We start from the raw sequence: 7,504 nt of genomic DNA on the forward strand, positions 1-7,504 counted from the left end.
ATCTCTCTCTTGGGCTTTGCCCATCGTTTCTGAAGGTGGTGTGGCATCGTTGCCCATGATGTACATATTGCATAAAAATGCTACAGCAAGAGATAGAGAATCCTAGGCCCTAGGCCCAAATGTAGCCACCCCACGACTCTTTGTCTGGCCTCAAGGACTCTTCTCCAGGCTACAACTGCTCAGAGCCTGCTTTTGCCTGGCAGGAATGCCTCCTTCAACCCTTATACAGTCATACCTCGGTTTACAGACGCTTCAGATTGCGTTTTTTCGGGTTATGGACCCCATGTTTAGCCTGGAGAAGAGGAGGTTAAGGGGTGATATGATAGCCATGTTCAAATATATAAAAGGATGTCACATAGAGGAGGGAGAAAGGTTGTTTTCTGCTGCTCCAGAGAAGCGGACCCGGAGCAATGGATCCAAACTACAAGAAAGAAGATTCCACCTAAACATTAGGAAGAACTTCCTGACAGTAAGAGCTGTTCGACAGTGGAATTTGCTGCCAAGGAGTGTGGTGGAGTCTCCTTCTTTGGAGGTCTTTAAGCAGAGGCTTGACAACCATATGTCAGGAGTGCTCTGATGGTGTTTCCTGCTTGGCAGGGGGTTGGACTCAATGGCCCTTGTGGTCTCTTCCAACTCTATGATTCTATGATTCTATGAAAACCCGGAAGTACCGGAATGGGTTACTTCTGGGTTTCGGCAGCCGCGCATGCGCAAAAGCACTACATCTCGCTTTGCGCATGCACAGAAGCGCCGAATTGCAACCGTGCATGCGCAGACACGCCACTGAGGGCTCCGAACACTGTGGGTTGCAAACGTGCATCCTGCACAGATCACATTCGCAACCCGAGTGTCCACTGTAATGCTTATTGCTTGCCTGGAGGGAGCATAGAGAGGGGTGTGTTTGTGAACATGTGTAGAAACCAGCCTCCTTTAGAAAGGTGAGATACATTAGCTGCTCCACCCACTTTTATCTCTGGCCCTGCCCCTCACTGGCATGTGGCCCTAGAAGGCTGTCCAGAAGGGAATGTGGCCCTCAGGCTGAAAACACTTATCCACCCATGCAGTTCCCCCCCAACCTTATTAACGTCAGCGGGTAATCTGTTGGGGGAGCACATGCTGACTGTGGGTGGAGAAAGTGTAAACAATGGGTGAAATGGGTGCCCCCCCCACAGTCTCTCTTTCTGGCACCCACTTTTTCTCACTCTCTTCCTCCCTGATCGGTGAGCTTCTAGAAGAAAGGAACTGAATGGTCTTGTCCAAGTCTGAACTGATCACTCTCAGAGGGCTTTTGAAATTAAGCCAATGGGCGCATAAAATTAGGCTGAGCGTCACTGGCTACCGCTCCTGTGTTGCATGAACCTTCAACACCATCTATGCAGTGTGTTGTGTTGAGCCACAAGGAATTAACTGTGCCTTGTGTACTTAAGGACAACACAATTGCTCCTCCTCACTCCCCTAACTTGAGACAAATCCTATTTCAGATCCAGATTAAGGTTCACAAACTAGATTTGGTGTCAATTGTGTGAATGCAATTAACCACACATTTTCTCTTCCCCTCCCTGCCCGCCATTATGTAAATAGCAGCAGTGGGTGGCAAAGGGAAGTTTAACTCTTCCTCGGCCGACTCCAAATCTGACAAATTCACCTCTCTGAGACTGCTATATTTTCATTTCATGCGGAAACCTCACCCTGGTGCTAATTAATGCTGTGTCTGATGGGACTCTTACCCAGGCAGACAGCAGGATTTCTCTCAGATTCAGAGACAGGGTAAGGAGGCCGGATTGTCCTCAAGAAGACAGGTCACTGCTGTTAATCCACTTTGCCAGAATGTAACACAGTTTACCTTCATTTAGGAGGCAGGCCGTAGCTCAGCGGTAAAATGTCCACTCTAAATGCAGAAAGTCCTAGGTTCAATCCACAGCATCTCCAGGTAGGGCTGGGAATGTTACCTGTCCGGAGCCCTGGACAGCTGCTGCCAGTCAGGGTAGACAATACTGAACTGGGTGGACTAATGGTCTGACTCTATAGAAGGCAGCTTCCTATGTCCTGCCCTGTCCGCTCAATCAGATGGAGAAGCAAGGGCTTAGGACAACAATAGCTCACAGTTATTTGTTAAAAGGATCAGGAGGCAGATCTGTGGAAAAATTTGCTGTACAGTGGTACCTCGGGTTCCGGAGGTACATTCTTAACCTGAAACTGTTCTTAACCTAAAGCACCACTTTAGCTAATGGGGCCTCCCGCTGCCACCACGCCACCAGAGCACGATTTCTGTTCTCATCCTGAAGCAAAATTCTTAACCTGAGGTACTATTTCTGGGTTAGCGGAGTCTGTAACCTGAAGCGTATGTATCCCGAGGTACCACTGTATAAGGTAGACATAGGAACATGGGAGCTGCCATTTATATGGTCAGTCCATGGGCCTCTCTCGCTCAGTATTTTTGACACTGACTGGTCAGCCACTCTAAATACTTCAGACTGGGATCTCTTTTAACCCAACTGGGAGATCCGGGGAACTGAACCTGGGACCTTCTGCATACAAAGCAGATGCTCCACCACTGAGCTACAGTCCTTTTGGCATCCCGTAGGTCTATCTAGCTTAGTGTTGTTGACAATGACTGGCAGCAGCTGTCCAGGATTTCAGACAGCGTTCTCTCCCAATCCTACCTGGAGATAAAAACTAAAAATGAATGATTCCCCCCCCCACCCTCTCTCTGTGTGTGTATAGGAGGGAAGTTACATCAGCATTGGTCCAAAGCATCCTTGGCAAGGAGCAAGGTCTGTGGTCTCGTGAGCCAGAATCACCACCAGCCTGCAAAGTGCTTTCCTCCGGGCAGAGAAAGTGACATTATTTTTCCAAGGCTTTCGTCCCCATTTTCGGAATCTGTTTTGAATAAAAGAGCAAAGCTAGTCAGCCAGTCTAGAGTTTTACAATGGAAAGCTCTGGTGGAGGGGGCGGGTTTTTTCTTCTTCTTCTCCCTCTCCCTACATGCTTTAAAGTCAAGCCAATTTCCTTTGGAGGCATTGGGTGAGAGGGGGAAGGGAGAGGGTTGTGAGGTTTTGAGGGGGGGGAGAGAGAGAAGGCAACTTTCAAATAAAAATAATTAAAAAAGCAGAGGAGCAGCGGCAGCAGCAGCTGAGGAATGTTAATGCCGTGCAGCTTTCAGTTCCACAGCCCCATTCCCATTCACCACGCCAGCAGTTTCCCAGCGGATTTGCTTGTAAGCTCCGCATTCCTCAGCAGACCAAAGACATGAAGCCCTCCACTGCAAGGATTGGATCAGTGCTCTGTGCATGTGTGTGTGTGTGTGTGTGCGTGGGAGGAACCCACACACATCCTCAGCAACAAGCTCTGTCCCCTCTTTTTCTTCTGTTTTACAGATGCTTTATATAGTTTGGTTGCGTCATTTTATAGTGGGGGAGGGTGTTAAGTGAGATTTTGTTTTTGTTCAATGAGATTGATTGTGAAAACTACCTTGAGAGCATGAGCTGAAAAACTGTTTAGACGTGCATTTGTTTGTTTGCTTGTTTCCCACCCTTCACCCTAATGCCCCAGACTGAGTTGCGGCATTAATAGAACAATAACGAACAACTCGCAACCATAAAAATAAGGCGGGTCCTAAAAACACACACTGCATCATCATACATACATCACCGTCTTTGCCATTTTTTTTATTGTACATATTTATTAATTTCTGTAAAGAGACAAATGAACAACACAGATCAATAAGCAAAGCCGGTCCGTCAACAGAGTGCAAGATCAAGATCATACAAAATTATTATCAAGGGAAATAAAACAGCTTATGAAAACAATTTTAGGAAAGGAAAAGCAAGGGATAATGTTGTTAACCAAGTTCAGTTATTCATAAACCACTGTGCATTTGAGGTGGAAAATTCCATGAAGCGATATCTTATTTCTCCAAATTTGTCTGCCCCTCCTCCGTGATGCTCTCATCTTACGTGTGCATCATCAGCATTAATTAATTAAATTTATATTTTGCCTTCCTTCCAATGAAGACAATGTGTGAAAAGGCAGACTGGGAACACATTGCCACAAATTGGACTGCTAATAGGAAATATTTATTTCAGTTTCTCATTTTTCCACTCTTCAGTTCAGTTCTCCACATTTTCACATCAGTTTGATTTTTTAAAATAAAATCATGACAATTTATCACCATTTCAATGTGAATTTCACCTAATATACTCATTTTTGTGTGCCCAATACTCACATTTTTCAAAGCAGTTTCCCCTAATGATTTTTTAATCTTACTTTCAATCATCATCATCATCTTTGTACACATTACTTGGCTGGAGAGCTGCATTGCAAAATTCAAAGAAGTGCAACTGTGTTTTCTTTAAAATATGGATGTGTTTCAGAGAGAATGCTGTAGCACTCAGGTCCTGCTTGGGGCTTCCCATACTCCCCTGTTTGGCCACAGTAGGGTTGAGAGCTGGGCTACACGCGGCTTTGGCCTGATCCAGCAGACAGACTACCACCGCGGTGAGAACAGGATGCTAAACTAGATGGGCCAACAGCCAGACCCAGCAGAGCTCTCCTTATATTCCTAAGACTCATTCGCAAGCTACTTACCATGATGGCTGTGCTCTCCCTCCACTGTTGGGGGCAAGGCACCTCAGAGACTGCTGTTGAGCAGTCTTCCCACTGGGTCATCTAGTTGGACCTGTGAGAAAAGGTTGCTAGATTAGAGGGATGTTTGGCATTATGCAGCAGCCAGGCTCGTTTTCTGTATCAAGGTGAAGTTTTGCTCCTGCACTCCAGAAAATCGAGAGGTGTGCATTTGCAACTAACTTTTACAAGTACAGTGGTGCCCCGCAAGACGAATGCCTCGCAAGATGGAAAACCCGCTATACGAAAGGGTTTTCCGTTTTGGAGGTGCTTCGCAGGACGAATTTCTCTATGGGCTTGCTTCGCAAGACGAAAATGTCTTGCGATTCCTGGGGGGTTTTTTCCGCTCCCCACCCCCTTTTTCTAAGGCACTAAGCTGCTAATAGCCTTTGAGCAGCTAATCCGCTAATCCCTTAAGCCTTTAATAGCCGCTAATAGCCGCTAAACCGCTAATAGCGCTAATCCGCTAATGGGCTTGCTTCGCAAGACGAAAAAACCGCTAGACGAAGAGACTCACGGAACGGATTCTTTTCGTCTTGTGAGGCACCACTGTACAGTGGTACCTCGGGTTACATACGCTTCAGGTTACAGACTCCTCAAACCCAGAAATAGTACCTCGGGTTAAGAACTTTGCTTCAGGATGAGAACAGAAATCGTGCTCCAGCGGCATGGCGGCAGCAGGAGGCCCTTTAGCTAAACTAGTGCTTCAGGTTAAGAACAGTTTCAGGTTAAGAACGGACCTCCGGAATGAATTAAGTACTTAACCCGAAGTACCACTGTAGATGAAATGAGCTACGTATATGCTCCAACATCCAGAAACCAATGACGACGGGAAAAGTCTGTATAGAAGTGACACACTACAGTGTACTATTGGCCTTTATCCCTGTCTGTGACCACCCCCACCCGGCTTTCCCGGACCCCAATGTTTATTTGGGCAGTAGAGGTCTAGGGAGCTGTTGGTTTAAGGAGGCGGAGGAGGGCTGGTTTCACACTGGGGCGATCTGTTTAATGGGCTGTCAGATGATGGATGTTTCCCTCCCTCTGAAGTTATCTGTCCAGCAGGATCACATTTCCCTCCTGAGCCGGACGTACGACGCCAAAAGCCACGAGTCGGGTGGAGGCCGTTATTTATACAAACTTTCCTTCCCCCTGGTTTTTCACCCCTCTCAGAGACTTGTGTCTAATCTTCCCTCTTGCCCCCCCCTTCTTTCTGCGAGACATGTTCTAAAACACAGGAGCTACGTATTTATTTATTAAAGTCCAGCATTGCCTGGGCTTCAAGGGTAATGAAGTGACTGCCAGGAGAAAAGTCCAACCAGTATGGGCAGCAGACAGATCCTGGGTGACTATCTGTCTTGGTGGGGAAGCTCGCAAAAGTGTGCTGCACAAGGGTAAGGCTGCGTATTAGGGTGCTGTTAGAACTGCAGAGTCATAGAACTGAGGCCATGTCCACACCGTACATTTTAAGTGCTTTTTATACCACTTTAAGAGTCATGACTTCCCCTTAAAAATCCTGGAAACTCTGGTTTGTTAAGGGTGTAGAGAGTAGTTAAGGGACACATGAGTTTTTATATACGCGACATGCTAAGAGAGTGATGTCTTTCACCTGAGGGTGACACAAATACTGTACAAAATCCACCTCTGCACAGGACCTTGCTATAGTGGCAATCCAAGACTGCAGCTCAATAAAGGCATTTCTTAGGGAAACTGGTGAGAGTTTGTTCAGATAACCATCTCTATAACACTCCATTATTAGGAGTGCATACCAAGAAGAAGAAGAAGAAGAGTTTGGATTTGATATCCCGCCTTTCACTCCCTTTAAGGAGTCTCAAAGCGGCTAACATTCTGCTTTCCCTTCCTCCCCCACAACAAACACTCTGTGAGGTGAGTGGGGCTGAGAGACTTCAAAGAAGTGTGACTGGCCCAAGGTCACCCAGCAGCTGCATGTGGAGGAGCGGAGACGCGAACCCGGTTCCCCAGATTACGAGTCTACCGCTCTTAACCACTACACCACACTGGCTCTACCAAGGGGATGTTTTGGTGTTTCTAATTACAGTGGTACCTTGGGTTACATACGCTTCAGGTTACATACGCTTCAGGTTACAGACTCCGCTAACCCAGAAATAGTGCTTCAGGTTAAGAACTTTGCTTCAGGATGAGAACAGAAATTGTGCTCCGGCAGCATGGCGGCAGCGGGAGGTCCCATTAGCTAAAGTGGTGCTTCAGGTTAAGAACAGTTTCAGGTTAAGAACGGACCTCCGGAACAAATTAAGTACTTAACCCGAGGTACCACTGTAGTTGGAAGTCCCTTTTGCATTCTGTCCAGGAGAGCCAATCCCGCTTAGATGACACTTATTCAAGGTTAATGCAGAGATCAGGTCTAGGAAATAATAATAGTCTAAAACATCTTGACAAGCTTCTTTCTAGAGATGGTTATTACCCAATTCCATATAGCACAGTGCAAGAAAATGCTCAACCGGCATAGTAGCAATTCTTTTAATATACTGTCACAGTTCTGGGGTAACAGAGCTTGGGGGGCAAGGGCACCCATAACTGATAGAGTTAGGGAATGGTAGAAATTAATACATGGTATAATTTAGATAATGTTTGGAATATTGAAGGGAAGATGCCAGACGTTTACAGTATGTACTGAACACCTCCAAGAGATTTTTGAGGTCAAATCAGGAAAGAGAGATGAGCACTAAATCATCTGTATACATCAAGATTGAGGTGTTTTCAGACTCTGGGCTCATTGGTCTTATGTCCCACTCCCTCCCTTTAGATCAAGAGTGAGGAACCTGTGGCCCTCCATATGTTGTTGCTCCCATCATTCCCCACCATTGCTAGTTATTTATTTTTATGTCATTTTTATTTTTATGTT

Source organism: Podarcis tiliguerta, assembly GCF_965153285.1.
Source record: "Podarcis tiliguerta genome assembly, chromosome: 14".
Lineage (NCBI taxonomy): Eukaryota > Metazoa > Chordata > Lepidosauria > Squamata > Lacertidae > Podarcis > Podarcis tiliguerta.